The sequence below is a fragment of the Triturus cristatus genome, chromosome 9 (genome assembly GCF_964204655.1).
Source record: "Triturus cristatus chromosome 9, aTriCri1.1, whole genome shotgun sequence".
In the NCBI taxonomy this organism is placed as follows: domain Eukaryota; kingdom Metazoa; phylum Chordata; class Amphibia; order Caudata; family Salamandridae; genus Triturus; species Triturus cristatus.
Genome location: NC_140592.1, coordinates 16,219,303 through 16,239,378, shown reverse-complemented (window position 1 = coordinate 16,239,378; position 20,076 = coordinate 16,219,303). Strand labels below are relative to the sequence as shown.

General features: G+C 47.1%; 1 protein-coding gene across 2 annotated transcripts in view; it reads left to right on the top strand.

Annotated features, from left to right (window-relative positions):
- PDZRN3 (PDZ domain containing ring finger 3) overlaps positions 1 to 20,076 on the top strand; it is a 592,520-nt gene that overhangs the window by 161,671 nt on the left and 410,773 nt on the right. The gene's annotated exons all lie outside the window — the stretch shown is intronic.

The following is a 20,076-nucleotide window of genomic DNA, read 5'->3' as shown; positions in this document are numbered from 1 at the left end:
TCTACGCCTCTGTTCTTAGCAGCCGCGAGAGCGCCTTCTACCCCTCTGTTGTTAGCAGCTGCGAGAGAGCCTTCTACCCTCTGTTCAATGCAGCTGTGAGAGCTCCTTCTAGCCCCTCTGTTCTAAGCAGCTGTGAGATCGCCTTCTACCCTCTGTTCTAAGCAGCTGTGAGAGTGCCTTCTAGCCCCTCTGTTCTTAGCAGCCGCGAGAGCGCCTTCTACCCCTCTGTTGTTAGCAGCTGCGAGAGCCCCTTCTACCCTCTGTTCTATGCAGCTGTGAGAGCGCCTTCTAGCCCCTCTGTTCTAAGCAGCCATGAGAGCGCCTTCTACCCTCTGTTCTAAGCAGCTGTGAGATCGCCTTCTACCCCTCTGTTCTAAGCAGCCATGAGAGCGCCTTCTACCCTCTGTTCTAAGCAGCTGTGAGATCGCCTTCTACCCCTCTGTTCTTTTTTTTTTAATTTCAATGATTTTTATTGAAGTTTTTGTCATAAAACTGAAAACAAAAACAGCACATACAAAGCTAAACATTTAGTCATACAAAAACATAGAACATGCACAAGTTCTGTGAATTCTATAATCTACGGTGCCCTCCGCTTCCTTCTGTTTCTTTTATAATCTGCCCTTCCCCTCTAGTTCTAGTACTGGGTCTAGGGAATGTGGAGAGGAGATAGGGGCCTGAGCTGCGGTACGTGTATAGGAGCATAGATAGAGAGAGAGCTTGGTAGTTTTGTTCTAAAAGCTAGTAGGCCGAAGTCGCACCCGCTTTCTTCATGGAGGTTCATATGGGCCTAGGTACTTGTCCATAGATGCCCACATCCCTCTGTTGGGCTGTCTCCACGGTGAGTCTCGTAGGGACAACGCATCAGCACCTCTGAGGTATGTTACCCAGTTAAGCCACCCTTTGAACGATGCCTTGGATGTGTCCTTCCACTTATTTAGAATCATTTTAATACCTGCAGTAAGCAAAAGATCGAGTAGATCGTTGTCTCTTTGTGATAGTGGTTTTGTCGTGATAGGGGTAGTTATCAGGGCTGCGAAATCTGACTTAAGGGAACACCCTAGCATGTCAGTTAGAAAGGCAAAGATTTTCTCCCAGTAGGCTTTAACTTTAGGGCAGTAGAAGACGAGGTGCGCCAGATCTCCCTTCCCGCTCTTACAGGTCCAGCATCGGTCATTTGTGTTTATGCCCAGTTTCGCTAGGCGAGCAGGAGTCCAGGGTAGTTTGTGTAAGATCCCGAATTTTGACTGAGCCAGTACCGGGGTTACTTTACTGTGTGTGGGGGAGGACCATAGTATTTGGCTTTCCTTCTCGCTTTGAGTGTTACCTCGCTCTGACTCCCAGTAAGTTTGTGCTTTGACGTTGAGTCTTGAAGTGTTTGGGCGCAGGAGTCTATAGATGTGTGACACTTGGTGGCCCGTTTTGTTAATGCTGGACACATATTGGAAGATTGAGGGTCTGGCATTGGACAGTCTCGCTCTGGTCAATGCCGCCTTGATCTTTAGGAAGTTGTACAGTTCGATGTCCGGTAGGGTGTGTTTGCTTTTAAGCGAGCTGAAAGTGATGGGTCTCCCTTCCTCTTCTAGCTGGATGGGGAGGGATATTCCTGCTTCCACCCATGTTTCCATATAGAGTGTTTTGCATTTGTATTTTATTTTGTTATTTGGCCATATTGATTCCCACCTCGAGTTTGTTAATCTGTGTTCTAACTTCTGATCAACCTTCAGTAGGGCGTTTCTGGTGTTTGTAAGTATAGTGTTCATTAGAGTGTTGTGTCGATTGGTTGTTAGGAGTGCTATTGGCTCTAGATTGTTTAGCATGGCTCTTTCTACTTTCAGCCACGCCGGTGTGTACTCCTGGTCCGGTAGGATCCAGTTACTGCCCTGTTTTGCTAGAAAGGCCGTTTGGAAAGTCTTGAAGTCTGCCAGGTTTAAGCCCCCCAGAGTTTTCGTCAGTCTTAGTTTTTTAAGACTCATCCTTGTTTTTTTGTCTCACCAGATAAAATTATTTAACATCTTGTCTATTTTGCGGTGGAAATCTACAGTGAGGGTTAGAGGGAGCATATTAGTAAGGTAGTTGATCATGGGTGTTACCATCGTATTGATTGTTTCAATCCTCTCCCACCATGTGATAAATTTCGGTGACCATCCCTCAAGCAGCATTTTTATCTTGTTCAAAAGCATTTTCTCATTGTGTTCTAGTGTGTTTTTAAGATCTTTGTCAAAATAGATGCCGAGGTATTTGATGAACCCGGTTTGCCACGTGAGGTCCGAGTCTCCCAATATGTCTCTAGTGGTATGTATGTTGAGAGGTTTACATTCCGACTTATCTCTGTTGAGTTTATAGCCGGAATAAGCCGAGTATCTATTTATGGAGTCCATAAGGGCCATGATAGAGGTTTCAGGGCTTTCAGTAACGACGAGAATATCATCCGCATATGCCGCTAGTTTCGTTGTAGTGTCCTTGATGGCAAAACCCTTCATCCGCTTGTTGGACTCAATGTCCTTGATGAGTGGTTCTAGTGCAAATAAGAATAGTTGGTCTTAAGAACAAACATCTCAAGACTCAGAGAAAGAGCAGAGAGCTGGTCGTAAGAACAGACATCTCAAGATTCAGTGAAAGAGCAGAGAGATGGTCTTAAGAACAGACATCTCAAGACTCAGTGAAAGAGCAGAGAGATGGTCTTAAGAACAGACATCTCAAGACTCAGTGAAAGAGCAGAGAGATGGTCTTAAGAACAGACATTTTAAGACTCAGAGAAAGAGCAGAGAGACGGTTAAGAACAAACATCTCAAGACTCAGAGAAAGAGCAGAGAGATGGTCTTAAGAATCAACATCTCAAGACTCAGAGAAAGAGCAGAGAGCTGGTCTTAAGAACAGACATCTCAAGACTCAGTGAAAGAGCAGAGAGATGGTCTTAAGAACAAACATTTCAAGACTCAGAGAAAAAGAAGAGAGATGGTTAAGAACAAACATCTCAAGACTCAGAGAAAGAGCAGAGAGATGGTCTTAAGAACCAACATCTCAAGACTCAGAGAAAGAGCAAAGAGATGGTCTTAAGAACCAACATCTCAAGACTCAGAGAAAGAGCAGAGAGATGGTCTTAAGAACAAACATCTCAAGGCTCAGAGAAAGAGGAGAGAGACGGTCTTAAGAACAGACATCTTAAGACTCAGAGAAAGAGCAGAGAGATGGTCTTAAGAACAAACATCTCAAGAGTCAAGACAGAGGAGAGAGATGGTCTTAGGAATCAACATCTCAAGACTCAGAGAAAGAGCAGAGAGATGGTCTTAAGAATCAACATCTCAAGACTCAGAGAAAGAGCAGAGAGATGGTCTTAAGAATCAACATCTCAAGACTCAGAGAAAGAGCAGAGAGATGGTCTTAAGAACCAACATCTCAAGACTCAGAGAAAGAGCAGAGAGCTGGTCTTAAGAACAGACATCTCAAGACTCAGAGAAAGAGCAGAGAGATGGTCTTAAGAATCAACATCTCAAGACTCAGAGAAAGAGCAGAGAGATGGTCTTAAGAATCAACATCTCAAGACTCAGAGAAAGAGCAGAGAGATGGTCTTAAGAATAAACATCTCAAGACTCAGTGAAAGAGCAGAGAGATGGTCTTAAGAATCAACATCTCAAGACTCAGAGAAAGAGCAGAAAGATTTCTTAAGAACCAGCTCAAGTGGACGACGAAGGGCTCGTGGTTGGGAACATGGAAGCTTCTGACCACTATATTCTAAGAGGAGCTTCTCAATCCTGACAGACTCCCCCCTTCCTACCCCCAAAGATTTAAAAATGTGCCCTGGGACTCATGAAAGGGGGGCTTTCAGTGGAGACGACAGTGCTACCAGGGGTTCTCACCACCGAGCAGTTGGCCAAGCCCCGGTGGTGGCCGCAGGCGCAGTTCTGCTGACTCCGCCTCAAGGCTGTGCTGCTGGGAAGTGACTTGTGCGCTTCTCACTACAGATATCTGCTCCCCTCCTGAAGCTGAGGAAAGTGATGAAAGTGAGAGGAGGGTGTTTGAGGCGATCAAGCCGCCGTCGTCACTCACGCCTCACCGTGACTCACTTGTGTAGGAATCGGCCTGTGAGCTGGGGCCGATCCACGCCGGGGAGGGGGATGGGGAGTGTGGGGATGGTTGGAAGGGAGAGAAGAGCAAAATGATATATATACTGCGATTTACAAGTCATGAGAGTGAATTCTGCAATGCATGGTTTCATCTAACACATATTCACAGTTCATTGCGGTTTGGGGTCCTAGTAGAGCGCCTTGGAAATCTTGCATAACTCACTGATGACATAATGCACACTGGTAAGTATTCAGTGACGTACATCAGTTTTCTTAACCTTGTGTTACAGTAGTGTATGCAGGTGTAAGTTACTGATGCACAGGGATGAAACATTGTGGAATTGTGAACTTTGTACCTGTCTCCTGTGTTGACATTATTTTCCATACATTTTATCAACATTCATTCACTGGTGCAGCCCCTCACTGCCCTGCATCTCTGGCTTCTGGTCCCTGGGGGTGTCAGTCAGGTGCTTAGGGAGTGAAGACAATGCTTTTCAGCATGTTTGCAACGTTCTGCGAATCGGACCTTTTGCGAATGCAAAAACTCTTCGTACATCTTGCCCCAAATCCTACCTCACTGGAGCTCTGCACACACAGCGGGTGTTGTGCGGTTCTCAGTCTGTGCATGACTTTTCGTTTATAAAGGACGTGTAATGTGCGCATGCGCGCATCACAGCCCTTTCCAGGCTTCAGCTAACTTGGCGCCGGGAAAGCTGGTTGCAAGTTGCAACGCTGCTGCCGCAACTTATATTTCAAGCGTTGCAAAGGTGTCTGAAGCGTTGCACGCTGCGATGCTTTTTCCTTTGTCAAACTCCATCTAACGTTTGCTTTTATTTGTGTGTGACATGTCCTAGCGTAATACGTTGAATATGGTTCTTGCACATTGCTGCTCAGACGCGATCATGGACGACCTGCAAAAGGTGGGTGGAAAGTCTGCACCCACTAATTTGTGTTAGTGCTGGGAGGGCTTATTAGCAGCTGTGCACGCTGTTCTCAATTCTGAATCCAATCCGTGGACATGTTATGTCTGTGCAGCGTGGAAAAGGGAATAAAGAGCACACCAGCAACTCTTTTTCAGATGAAAACTTGTCATTTTGAAAATGTATTTGTTAAAGAAATCGAGCTGTTGCCCCCTTTGCAGATGTTATGGTGCGTTCCTGTGGGGCACGCGGACAGCTGTGACTTCTCTATGGAGAGTTGGATGGACAGATAGCTCAGAGGGGGTAGTTACCATCTGCGGCGAGGATTACTGTGGGAAGGGGCGTGGCAAGAGTGCCGTTGGCCCTGATGCAAGGAAGTGAAACGAAGGGGGGGGGGGCGGGCTCCGCTCTCGCTCGAGTAGTAAAAGGCAGCCATATTTGGGGTGCATTAAGACCCGTATTGCACCCCTAGGCCCCGGAGCGCCTACACTCTTTGCACTAGTGATAGCTCCCCTCTGTGTGAGAGCAGCAGGCCACTGGTTCAACGCTCAGCAGGGTCAGCCCAGAGCGCTGCACTACCATTCACCTGGTAATAGCACCACCGAGCATTAGGCGCCTAGAGTTCAGTACGTACCGTGCGTGCGCTATATGGCTGCTCATTTTGAAATGTGGCGTGCTGGTGTTTGCAGCGGTGTGGCCTAGCACCCTTGTAGCCGGTGTGACATGCCGGAGCGTGGGCTGAGAGTTGGGCCACGTATGGTAATTCCTCCCCTCTCTTGTGGAGCGTTCACTCTGAACTGCTCGCCCTGCGCGCGCCTTTAGTCGCCGGGTACTCATATTTCATGCTTTGACTCTTTCGAGGCAGGCAGGCTGCCAGCGCCCGGCTTTCACGGCCAGCTGTGCTGCTGTCTCCCTCCAGTTTTAATAAAAGTGCACAGCATGGGCAGCCGCTGTCCCGGCTGAGAGTTTTGAGTTGTACCAAGCTTCAATATATCCCTCCCGTGTATCTTTAAAAAGCTTTTATGTACTTATTCTGTGGGTTCTGAAACATGAGGCGGAGCGAGAAAATTTGCAGGCGGGGTTTGCGCCGCTGTTTTTCACCCTTTGTCAATTCAGGCAGATATGAGACTTCAGGAAATGTGTGGCGAGATCCCCTCTGAAGGAAGTGACATGTCAGGAGGGCCACTTTGGCAGCGGACATTTAGAGAAGAAACGAGAGGTGGGGCTGTTGGCGTGGCCTGCCGACCCCCAATCGAAGTAGCAGCATTGTTGTTAGAACTTTGTTTGAGGTGGGAACGAAGACACGGAGGGCTCCCTTTGTTTTGAAAGACCCTGTTTGCTCACCCAGTGAGCCCCAGGCCTTATTCAGCTGGAGGAGACATTTCCCTCTCTCTGAGCGTCGAGGCTCTGCTCGCACGTGGTACCATGTGCTCTGCACGCTGGTGCTCTTTGCTGCCACCTTTGGCCAGAGAACGGAACTGCAGCACAGGGCCGGCAGGAGAAGGGTGTGGCTGGAGGAGTCTCTGTACCAGGACAGCAGCCTGAGCTAACATCTCAGGCAGGGAGCTGAGCGACCCCCCTGAGTAAGGTGACCAGATTTTTAGAAGCACAAATCGGGACAGGTCAGACATAAAAGTAGGACTAAAGCCTTTAGTCTTACTTTTATGTCTGGCCTGCCCTGTTTTTTGCGTAACCTTGTAAATGTGTGTGTGTGTGTGTGTAATCCTTCCGACTAGTCAACCACGGGCAACAAAGGAAGATGATATGTGGTTTTTTCAGCCGCAATCGTCATTGAGTTTTTATCGTTTTTCATTTGCAAAGTGCACGTGCGCCAGGAAAGCAGACCTATGCATTCCGGCCGAAGACTTCAACTGGGTCATAGAGTCAGTCTCTAGAGTGCCATATTTCAGGGCAACAGCCCTCTTTCCCACCACCTAAATAAAGTCATATTTGCATTTCCAAGGAATTGGGCCATAAAACTCTTTTAACCTCTGCTAAACACATCTGATTGTTTCCAAAGAACATTATTATATCTGCTCATTCTATACTTTCATGTAATTGTAACGTACGCCATTTTATATTTCTACATGTGTGTGATCTCACAAATTAATGCAAAGCAAACTCATTTTCACCATTTTTATCTTCACATCTCAAAAACGTATCCCCCACAATGCTAACATCAATTGTTCCTGCCAAATTGGGGGCAAAAGCCCAACAAAAAGAAGAAAACGGGGGGAAAGAAAGGGGAGGAGAAAGGGGGAACAAGTGGAAGGGGGACTAAATTTCACTTCTACATGCATGATTTCATGTTTATTAAAATGCCCTTCCTGGCAGTACCAAACCTTGGTTAAGCTCCCGCTTATTCCAAACCCCTTCTTTGCCCCAGGTAAACTTGTAACATAAGGGAAAGGGCAAGTGTCAATAATTTTATCTCAATACATTGCTTATCATTTAAATCCAAAACCTATGACAATAACTTTACAGTACTTTTATAATGTGAAACTTCACAATATCACTGTCTATACAGTACTCCTTATTAAAGTGCAAAAATAAAATCACATATATTTATGTTGTATATAATACTCTGTTGTTGTAAACATAATGTATAGATATCTTTCACCATGTATCTTTGTATAACTATAATTCAATACCGATAACTATACAGTACGTTCATATTGTGCAAACTTTGCAAAATCATTATCTATACAGTACTCAATGTCAAAGTGCAAGATTGACGTAGTTGTCTGTGCAATGTGCAGTACTCATATGTTATGTGTGCAGTATGCAGTATGTCTCTATCTGACAGTCCTTTAGCAGCAAAACTCTCTCTTCCCCAAATTGTCTCTATCATTTGTTCAAATGCATGTAAAGTACAAGGTGCTTCTCTCTGTCAAGTATCGAGACAATGATCCCATAGTCTGCATGTCCTCATATTAACCCACTCCATATCAAAAGATAAGAAAGCTCCTACAAGTTAAAATACAGATGTATAAAACCAGATCAAAAAATGGGATAAAAAATGACAACGAGCACACATTTCCTACAAAATCAGGAGACGCTCCTGGCTTTTGTTTCTATGCTCAATCATGCCCTTATGCTTTCATCATCAAACCCATTGGCAATCTCATAAATCCGTATATAGCTCAGCATCAGTATTCAAGCCCCATGGAATTTCAGTTCCGAAAGTTATAATCCATCTCGGTTCCGCCTTTCTTAATGTCAGCTCACGGTCTCCTCCTCTAATCTTTTTCGGGATGTGGTCAATGCCAGAAAATGTAAAATTATTCAAACTTCCATCATGTTCTTTCCAAATATGTTTGGACATTACATATGAAAAGTCTTTGTTCAAAATCGCTCTCCTATGCTGGAGAATGCGTAATTTAAGCTGGCTAACTGTGCTACTAATGTATTGTTTCCACATCTGCATGTCCAAGTAGTACATTTTATACTTTCTGATGGTATAAGTACATTTTATACTCAAAGATTTCTAATGAAAAGATTGTAAAAACATTCAAGCTCCTCCGTTCCTCCTTCCCATATTAAAAACAGTTAATTATTATAATGTACCCAACGGATAACTTTCTCCATCCTTACATTATTCTCTTCTGTCCAAATACACTCTGCCTCTCAGTACCACATCATTAGGCTCACATATGTGGGCACGAACGAAGTGCCCATAGCCGTGCCTCTGTTTTGTTTGTAAAGTTTTTCATCAAAAATAAACCCATCATTGGTCAGGCAAAATGACATCTTTTTTAGAAGCATATGTGTATGGTCAAGACTCAAAGAGCATGTCCTTCAGAAATATTCACAAGCTCTTAAGTCGTCTCCGTGGACAATAGATGTGTATAAAGAAGCCACATCCATCGTGGCCATTACTTATTCCAGTTTCTATGGAATTTCACTAATACGTTTCAGAAAATCCATTGAGTCACGGATATAAGATGGCAAATTGGCCCCATATGGGAATACAGCAATGTCCACAAACATGGATGTTTTTTTCTAGTAAAGAACCACATGAACTCACAATGGGGTGACCCGAGGGATTGTCAAGACCTTTGTGTGCAAAGTGTAGGAAGTACATATATTGTTGGAACAAGAGGATACATGGTTTTCAAATACTGTAGTTCATCCTCATCTAAGAGGTCTTGTACAGGCCATTCGTATGACTTAGTGTGAAATGCCAGCATGATTAATTCAGTAGGATTTTCCTTCAACTTTTCATAACTAATAGGGTCATCAAGTTGCTGTTTAACCATCTTGATAGTATTTATGGTGATCCATCATTACTATATTTCCACCTTTATCAGATGATTTTATTATAATGTCCCTGTCGTTCCGCAGATCTGTCAACGCCCATCAATCATCAAACTTCATATTCTGTTTTGATCGAGAATTCAGTTCTTTTCTTTTATCGAGATATCGCTTAAAACCTCAATCATATGTTTGTGAAAAACATCAATTAAATTTCCGATAGCAACTGGGGGCAAAATTTAGATTTATTAGTCTTAATGCCCAGCATATTGCAGCATTCAATGTTCGACATTTCCCCTATCAGACCTCCCACTTGTTAATCTCCACTCTCCGATTCCTGGCTGCGTAGGGCCTTTAAGGGAACTATGTCTTCTAATGTTGACAACTCTTGTGCGACCTCAGAACTCTTTTTAGTGTGGGTCCTGGTGGCAATTTTTATTTTATTTGAGCTTTCTGCAGAATTTATAAATATCCACTCTTGTTGTTGCCAAATTCATCCGATAACTGGGGCAAAAAGTAAAACCCCTAATATTTACAAGTTTCAAACAGCCGCAATTGGTAAAGACGGACCACGGTTTTACCTGTATTTGAATATGCATGCACTCACAGTGGTAACTCTCAGTATTACAGCACTATTGTTTGAGTACATGTGTACTCCCAGTGGCCTCTGTCAGTATTGTACCTCCGGTGTTTGAGTATGCATGCACTCCCAGGCTCAGCTCTAAGCATTGCAGCATTAGTGTTTGAGTATGCGTGCACTGCTAGTAGCAGCTCTCAGTATTTCAGCACTGGTGTTTTAGTATGCATGCACTCCCAGTGGTAGATCTCAGTAGTGCAGCACTGGTGTTTGAATGAGTGTGTACTCCCACTGGCATCTCTCAGTATTGCACCTCTGGTGTTTGAGTATGCATGCACTCCCAGTGGAAGCTCTCAGTATTGCAGCACTGGTGTTTGAGTATGCATACAATCTCAGAGTCAGCTTTCATTATTGCAGCACTGGTGTTTGAGTGTGCGTTCGTACACTTCCAGCAGCTCTCAGTATTGCAGCACTGATGTTTGAGTATGTGTGCACTCCCAATGGCAGCTCTCAGTATTGCAGCACTGGTGTTTGAGTATGTGTGCACTCTCAATGGCAGCTCTCAGTATTGCAGCACTGGTGTTTGAGCGTGCGTACACTCCCAGCGGTAGCTCTCAGTATTGCGGCACTGGTGTTTGAGTGTGCATGCACTCCCAGTGGCCACTGTCAGTATTGCAGCACCGGAGTTTGAGTGTGCGTACACTCCCAGTGGTAGCTCTAAGTATTGCAGCACTGGTGTTTGCGTGTGCATACACTCCCAGCGGTAGTGCTCAGTATTGCAGCACCGGTGTTTGAGTGTGTGTACACTCCCAGTGGTAGATCTGAGTATTGCAGCACTGGTACTTGAGCATGTGTTCATGCCTAGTGGCGGCTCTCAGTATAGCAACTCTGGTGTTTGAGTGTGCGTGCACACCCATTGGCAGCTGTACCTTTTGAAGCACTGGTATTTGAGTGTACTTACACTCCCAGTGGAAGCTATCAGTATTGCAGCACTGGTGTTTGTGTGTGTGTGCTCTCCCAGCAGTAGCTTGCAGCACTGGTGTTTGAGTATGCGTGCAATCCCAGGGTCAGCTTTCAGTATTGCAGCACTGGTGTTTGAGTGTTTGTACACTCCAAGGCTCAGCTCTCAGCATTGCACCACTGGTGTTTGAGTATGCGTGCACTGCTAGTATCAGCTCTCGGTATTTCAGCACTGGTGTTTGAGTATATGTGCTCTCCCAGTGGTAGCTCTCAGTATTGCAGCATTGGTGTTTGAGTATGTGTGCACTGCATGGGGGACCTCTCTGCATTGCAGGACTGGTGTTTGTGTGTCAGTGCACTGCATGTGGCAGCTCTCAGTATTGTATTACTGGTGTGTGAGTGTTCATACACTCCCAGTGGTAGCGCTCAGTATTGCAGCACAGGTGTTTGTGTGTGCGTACACTCCCAGTGGTAGCAGTCAGTATTGCAGCACAGCTGTTTGTGTGTGCGTACACTCCCAGCGGTAGCGGTCAGTATTGCAGCACTGGTGTTTGAGTGTACGTGCACTCCCACTGGTAGTTCTGAGTATTGCAGCACTAATACTTGAGCATGTGTGCACTCCTAGTGGCAGCTCTCAGTTTTTCAGCACTGGTGTTTGTGTGTGTGTGCACTCCTAGTGGCAGCTCTCAGTATTGCAGCACTGGTATTTGAGTACACGTGCACTCCTAGTGGCTGCTGTCAGTACTGCAGCATTGGTGTTTGTGTGTGCGTGCACTGCATGTGGCAGCTCTCAGTATTGCAGTACTGGCTTTTGAGTGTGCATACACTCCCAGCGGTAGCGCTCAGTATTTCAGTACTGGTGTTTGAGTATGTGTGCACTCCCAGTGGTAGCTCTCAGTATTGCAGCCCTGGTGTTTGAGTATGTGCACACTACCAGTGGCAGCTCTCAGCATTGCAGCACTGGTGTTTGAGTGTGCATGCACTCCGAGTGTCCGCTGCCAGTATTGCAGTGCTGGTGTTTTTGAATGTATGCACTCCCAGTGGCAGCTGTCTGTATTGCAGTACTGGTGTTTGAGTGTGTGCACACTCTCAGTGGTAGCTCTCAGTATTGCAGCACTGGTGTTTGAGTGTGTGCGCACTCCCAATGGCTGCTGTCAGTATTGCAGCACTGGTGTTTGAGTGTGTGCGCACTCTCAGTGGTAGCTCTCAGTATTGCAGCACTGGTGTTTGAGTGTGTGCGCACTCTCAGTGGTAGCTCTCAGTATTGCAGCACTGGTGTTTGAGTGTGTGCGCACTCTCAGTGGTAGCTCTCAGTATTGCAGCACTGGTGTTTGAGTGTGTGCGCACTCTCAGTGGTAGCTCTCAGTATTGCAGCACTGGTGTTTGAGTGTGTGCGCACTCCCAATGGCTGCTGTCAGTATTGCAGCACTGGTGTTTGAGTGTGTGCGCACTCTCAGTGGTAGCTCTCAGTATTGCAGCACTGGTGTTTGAGTGTGTGCGCACTCTCAGTGGTAGCTCTCAATATTGCAGCACTGGTGTTTGAGTGTGTGCGCACTCTCAGTGGTAGCTCTCAGTATTGCAGCACTGGTGTTTGAGTGTGTGCGCACTCTCAGTGGTAGCTCTCAGTATTGCAGCACTGGTGTTTGAGTGTGTGCGCACTCTCAGTGGTAGCTCTCAGTATTTCAGGACTGGTGTTTGAGTGTGTGCGCACTCTCAGTGGTAGCTCTCAGTATTTCAGGACTGGTGTTTGAGTGTGTGCGCACTCTCAGTGGTAGCTCTTAGTATTGCAGCACTGGTGTTTGAGTGTGTGTGCACTTCCAGTGGCAGCTGTCAGTATTGCAGTACTGGTGTTTGAGTGCGCCCACTCCCAGTGGTAGCTTTTGGTAATGCAGCACTGGCCCTTGAGCATGTTTGCACTCCCAGTGGTAGCTCTCAGTATTGCAGCACTGGTGTTTGAGTGTGTGCACACTCCCAGTGGCAGCTCTCAGTATTGAACCTCTAGTGTTTGAGGGTGTGTGCACTCCCAGTGGCAGCTGTCAGTATTGCAGTCCTGGTGCTTGAGTGTGTGCACACTCTCAGTGGTAGCTTTCGGTACTGCAGCACGTGTGTGTAAGTAAACTGCCCTCTCTCTAGTGGTTTTTCAGGTTTAGGGTCTCAGTATTGCAGCACTAGTGTTTGAGTATTCATGCACTGCCAGTAGCAGCTCTCATTAGTGCAGCACTGGCACTTGAGCATGTGTGCACTCTCAGTGGTAGCTCTCTGTATTACAACACTCGTGTTTGAGTGTGCGTGCACTCCGAGTGGTCACTGTCAGTATTGCAGTGCTGGTGTTTTTGTATGTGTGTACTCCGAGTGGCCGCTGTCCGTATTGCAGTGCTGGTGTTTTTGTATGTGTGCACTCCCAGTGGCAGCTTTCAGTATTGCAGTACTGGTGTTTGAGTGTGTGCTCACTCTCAGTGGCCGCTGTCAGTATTGCAGCACTGGTGTTTGTGTGTGTGCTCACTCTCCGTGGTAGCTCTCAGTATTTCAGTACTGGTGTTTGAGTGTGTGCACACTCTCAGTGGCAGCTCTCAGTATTGCAGCACTGGCACTTGAGCATGTGTGCACTCCCAGTGGCAGCTCTCAGTATTGAACCTCTAGTGTTTGAGTGTGTGTGCACTCTCAGTGGTAGCTCTCAGTATTGCAGCACTGGTGTTTGAGTGTGTGCACACTCTCAGTGGCAGCTCTCAGTATTGCAGTACTGGTGTTTGAGTGTGTGTGCACTCTCAGTGGTAGCTTTCAGTATTGCAGTACTGGTGTTTGAGTGTGTGCTCACTCTCAGTGGCCGCTGTCAGTATTGCAGCACTGGTGTTTGTGTGTGTGCACACTCCCAGTGGTAGCTCTCAGTATTGAACCTCTAGTGTTTGAGGGTGTGTGCACTCCCAAAGGCTGCTGTCATTATTGCAGCACTGGTGTTTGAGTGTGTGCACACTCTCAGTGGCTGCTGTCAGTATTGCAGCACTGGTGTTTGTGTGTGTGCACACTCTCAGTGGCTGCTGTCAGTATTGCAGCACTGGTGTTTGAGTGTGTGCACACTCTCAGTGGCTGCTGTCAGTATTGCAGCACTGGTGTTTGAGTGTGTGCACACTCCCAGTGGCAGCTCTCAGTATTGCAGCACTGGCACTTGAGCATGTGTGCACTCCCAGTGGTAGCGCTCAGTATTGAACCTCTAGTGTTTGAGGGTGTGTGCACTCCCAGTGGCAGCTGTCAGTACTGCAGTGCTGGTGTTTGAGTGTGCGTGCACTCCCAGTGGTAGCTTTCGGTACTGCAACACTCGTGTGTAAGTAAACTGCCCTCTCTCTAGTGGTTTTTCAGGTTTAGGGTCTCCAGTTAGGGTATGTTTTCTCCCCACATCTGATGCAGGAATGGAACCTCCTCCCACACGCAGGCCTTGCCAGAATGGCTTTCTGTGCGGCACGTAAGAGGACGCCAGTTCCGTTTCACCATCCGGTGCCCGTTGCACACTTTCCAGCCAATCCGGTTTTGGCTTCGACACCGGGTGCAGGATGGAACCTGCACACTTTGCTCGCTGCAGCTCATGCATCTGATGCCAGGAACATCCTGGACGCCATTCACAAAAAAATCGTCTTTCATTCTGTACCCGGAGGAATAAAAATACACCCTGGACCGGACCCTGCCTCTGTACGTGCCGTTCCTCGTCCGGACGGAGCTCTTAGGAGGGCTGCAAACTGCACATCGAGTTTATTGTGTAAAGCACTTACAGCGCCTTGCTTCATAGCGCCAGCGTTCTCTCCCTTTAGAACGAAGCCAAATATGGAGTGCCTTCCGGAGTTCAAAGGTCATTGAGCGAGTTCTGCCCACAGTGACCACCCACACCTGTACTCGTTAGTCTTAGGGCCTTCACGTGCCTTGTCTTATATTGGACGTGTTACTAGTTGTACAAACCGTTGCTCCTGGCTGGACTGTTAGGACACATTCAGCAGCTGTGTGTCCAACACGACTCACTGCTTGACCCTCGCCCAGGTCGGCACAGTCAGGGTTGAAGGTGGTTGGATGGCTGTGGGGCTGCAGTGACATGCGGCCCTACACCTGCCCCACATCCAGACAAGAAAGGCCTTTGGTGTGTTCGAGCTTCTTATTACAACACTCCCCTCCATGGGACGGTGGGGTCCGGACGCACTGCGACTGCGCTCTCCGCGTTGTTACCACCTTTCAGTTCCCCCACAACCTACACTCCTGCTCAGCAGTCGAGAGGATCCGTGTTTTCATGATGGCCTTATTGCTGCAGAGATCAAGCCTTGTAGTTTACAGTATTTTAGTCCTGACTACATGACTACTCACAATGGAAAGGAAGGCTCAACAATCATGAGTACAAGTGTCTGATGGTCGACACGTTTCAGTCCTGGCTTCTATCTCTATGGGTCTTCTCAAGGCTACTTATTCAACACTCTCAGACAGAACATATACTTACATAGCATGTGAGGAAATATATAGGAGAAAATACTGAATTGATATCATTAAAATATACAATTTGTCAAGGATTTTAAAGTAAAGTATGCTAGAAACCGCACGTCATCGAAGCTGCTATAGCCCCCGCTGGCTCTGAAGTTATTACAAAATACGTTTATGTCTCAGAATAAAATGTGTCTGAGAATGGTTCCTGGCTCGAAATGAGCAAGCAAGGGGCCTTGCTTCAGAAATGGCAGAAATGTAGATGTTCTGAACCCAAGAAGGTGACTCCTATCTGCACCCCTGTGTAGTAAAAGCGCCAGAGGAGAAAAGAACAGGAAGTGACAGAACCGAAGGGGGTGAAGGGGCATTTGTCATCATATGGCACAGCCACAGGTGTGCCAATGCACATGCTTACAGACTGCACCCCTGCCAGCACCAAGCGCTATGAAGGGCCTGCAAGGTGATATTTTAGTAATATGCGTCAGCGAGAATATTCCAGATTTACTCTACACATACTCACTCCCAGCACTCTAGAGCAGCCTTTCATTCTGTGTTAAAGACCCTCTAATGATAATGTGGAGGAGTCCTCTGAGGAGACCCACCGTCACTCGAAACAGCACAGTGTTGTCTCTGGGACAAACGCCTTCCAGTTCCTGTGCTTGGGTCCAGCGAGGGTGTCACAGGGAAACAGAAGTGCAGGAACGTCAAAGACATCCTGAAACTGATCTGTGCCCACGCTCTCTATCAATCAACACGTTATGCAAAAACCACTGATGTGATGCTGTGTTTAATTTTTAATGTTGTGCTATATTGTTTTGTTATTGTGTGTTGCGTTATTTTGCTTTGCGTCATGTTGCGTAATTGTTCATTGCATTATTTTGCTTTGTGTTATATTGAGTTGTGTTATGTTGCGTTGCCGTATGTTATGTTGCTTTTTGTAGAGTCACAGTATGTTTCATCGCGTTGCATTATGCTGCGTTGTGTTGCCTTATGTTGATATTTTTTGCATCACAGAATATTTGATTGTATTGCATTATGCTGCGTTGTGTCACCTTATGTTGCATTTTGTTGCATCACAGTATGTTTCATTGCGTTGCATTATGCTGCGTTGCATTATGCTGCTTTGCGTTATGTTGCGTTGCATTATGTTGCGTAGCGTTATGTTGCTTCTTATAAAGCTGTACCCCTCTAGACAGGGTACCCTGGTGCTGTAAGAATCCACACTGAATGGGCCCAACGAAAGTACAAATCTGGGCTGCAGAATGGTAGACGCATGGGACCAGCCACGTCTAAGCTTCTGTTTGAACACAGTGAAGATGCTGATCTGTGGTAGCAAGCCAGGGCGCCGCAAGGTACGAAAAGAACCACCTGCAGATCTGGAGTGAAACATACGCGGAATGGCTGCTAGATATTGGTGGAGGATTGAAGTACTCGTGTAGGCTGGATCAAGGGGATCCTGTTGTTTACATACCGTGGGCTGATGTTCTAAAGGGGCTTGTATGGCCTTTCAGCTTGAATAAACCCATTTCTTGAACTGCCTTAAAGTGTGTGGAAACAATGTACCAGTCGGAAGGGTCAGTACAAGCCGGACAATCGTATCTTTCACAATTTGCGATCTTTTGATCTGGCAGTCAAGGATATACGGCATTGCCGTAATCTACTCGGCTAGTTACTAGTGCTGAGGTTACATGTCTTAGTGGGGAGCCAGGTGAACCCCTGGTATGGCATCTTTAGGATGGTGCAGCAAGAAGCTGACACCAAGGTGACCTGCTCTGACATAGAATTTTTTTTTTTTTAGCAAGAACTATTGTCAGTTTCCTGGCAGCATTGGTAATAACGGTGACGCCCACCAGCAGCATTGGTAATAAGGGTGACCCCCACCAGCATCATTGGTAATAAGGGTGACCCCCACCATCAGCATTGGAACCACCAGCAGCATTGGTAATAAGGGTGACCCCCACCAGCATCATTGGTAATAAGGGTGACCCCCACCAGCATCATTGGTAATAAGGGTGACCCCCACCATCAGCATTGGAACCACCAGCAGCATTGGTAATAAGGGTGACCCCCACCATCAGCATTGGAACCACCAGCAGCATTGGTAATAAGGGTGACGCCCACCAGCAGCATTGGTAATAAGGGTGACGCCCACCAGCAGCATTGGTAATAAGGGTGACGCCCACCAGCAGCATTGGTAATAAGGGTGACGCCCACCAGCTCTTTGGGTCACCAACTTTCTGACCAATCAAATTCGCTTATGATTCTCCAGACAGAATCACTTCCTTTTTCTCGCTCTTGAATTTAAGGCGGTTAGCTTACATCCAGTTGCTGATCTGAAGCAGCCAATGATGAGCATATGTTTGGGTACTAGAAACGCTGCCAGAGATGGAAGGAACCAGTTCGGCATCAGCGTAGGAGGCCCTTTCCAATCCGTGAGATCTGATGCTACTTGCAAGAGAAGCCAGATACATGTTAAAGAGGGTCGGGCTCAGGGAGAACCCGGAGGAATTCTGCAGAGAGTCTTTGGGGTCTTTGAGGGAATGGGGGAAGAGAACATCAGTCACAGCCTGTTACTGCACTATATATCAGCACCGACTTCAGTCAGATACACAGGGAATTTGTAAACGCGACACTGTTTGTATGACAGGCACACAGCCTGTTACTGCATGTCATGTCAGCACTGACCAGTCACATACACAGGGAGATTGTAAATGCGACACTGTTTGTATGACAAAGCAAAAACCAAAGGAAATGATGGACGGAGTGTTGAACATTGCAAGCACTCACCCCCAGTCAACTGATCTGGGTTTAATCCATCACCGTTCTTTAGCCCACTCTGCCACCCCAGTTCAGACATGGCCATATGCAAATCAGTCTGACCCTGTGCCTCATGGGAACAGTCCAGCCCGAACTGCCAAGCCATGTCTTCCCTGGACCGGAAACAAGCTTCCTAGGACCGGTTTCTGGCATTTCAGCCGTCTTCAGCCAGGCTTGCTTGAATCCAGTGGCAAAGTGAGCAAGGGACTCACGTCTGAGCATACCCTGCCAACTTATGGCGAACAAAGCAAAAACCAAAGGAAATGATGGACGGAGTGTTGAACATTGCAAGCACTCACCCCCAGTCAACTGATCTGGGTTTAATCCATCACCGTTCTTTAGCCCACTCTGCCACCCCAGTTCAGACATGGCCATATGCAAATCAGTCTGACCCTGTGCCTCATGGGAACAGTCCAGCCCGAACTGCCAAGCCATGTCTTCCCTGGACCGGAATCGAGCATCCTAGGACCGGTTTCTGGCTATCAGCCGTCATCAGCCAGGATAGCTTGACTCCAGTGGCGTAGTGAGCACGGGTCCCACGTCTGGGAATACCCATCCCACTTAGGGCGAAAAGCGTTACAACAAACAAATGATGGACGGAATGCTGACAATGCAGACATTCTCCCCCAGTCAAGAGATCTGGGTTAAATCCATCGTTCTTTTGCCCACTACGCCACCCCAGTTTAGACATAGCCATATGCAAATCAGTCTGACCCTGTGCCTCATGGGAACAGTCCAGCCCGAACTGCCAAGCCATGTCTTCCCTGGACCGGAAGCAAGCTTCCTAGGACCGGTTTCTGGCATTTCAGCCTTCTTCAACCAGGCTTGCTTGAATCCAGTGGCAAAGTGAGCACGGGTCCCACGTCTGAGCATACCCTGCCCGGCTTCACACAGCCTGCCATAGAGCGCTGCTTCTTTTTGACACTCAAGCAGATTTTCTATTCAAGCGGCAGCTTTTAAAACGTGAGCGGGCACAACCTGCCTCGACAGCCCATGTTGAGAAAGTCTCACCGGGTAGCATTCTAGTGCCTAAAAATTGCGTTAGGGGAAACTCTCACTTGTGCTCAGCAACTTAATGTTGGCGAGCTGCGCACGAGAAACAATTGTGCCACGTGGCGGTTCGCAGAGTTCTACCGGAACCCCACATTACAAGAGTAACACTGAATGGGCAAAACTTTGAGAAATCCACCAGCGGAACGGAGTTTATCGCCCATTCTCAATATTCAACAGACTGTAAACATTACACTTTTGTATCACGGCCTTCGTGAGCGCTCGCCTGTGTACACCAGGCTGTAGTGCACATAGGGGCACAGGCAGATTGAATACTGCACTTTTCGAACCTTGTGCCAAGTGCAGGCGCTGACAAAGCAGGAAGGGGGCCTTCGAACACCTACTATTCTATGTAACAATGTGCTTCCTGGGCGCCCCCTTCTTAATCCCTTCCAGTGGGCTGTTTGAGGACGCCGATGCTCTCCTGAGCAGGCCTTAAAGAGTCCAACATAACCAGTGCTTTAAATGGGCCGGTACTCACCGGTACTGAATACCGGCACTTCCGATTGTTTTGTCCCTCAGTACCGGCACTTCTCTGTAGCCAGGGAGAGTACTGGTACCCTGATCCACAGCACGGCAGGCGCAGGTTAGGTTTCTCCTCCAGGGCAGATCCCGCTCTGCTTCCGAGGAGCATGTAATTATGTGTAATGGGTTAATCTGTTTCATTGCCATAAGCGCATTTCTCGTGTGTTTTGACATGTGCTGCAACTGGTACAGAAGTCATTTTCATATATTGCTCTTCTCCCCGCCCCCCAGCCCCGCCCACTCGCCACGCCTGTCTTCTAATGAGTACCTGCACTTATTTTTTCCCATTTAAAGCACTGAACATAACTGTAGTGTTTGTGTATATTTGAATTCAAAGGTGGTGTGCAAGTTTAAACCCTAGACACAGAGCCTTGTTTTGTGTAGTGTGGAACATTCTGGAAGCTGGCTCAGAGTGAGGCCTGGCTTGATATCAGCTGAGGTTCACGTGCAACGTTAA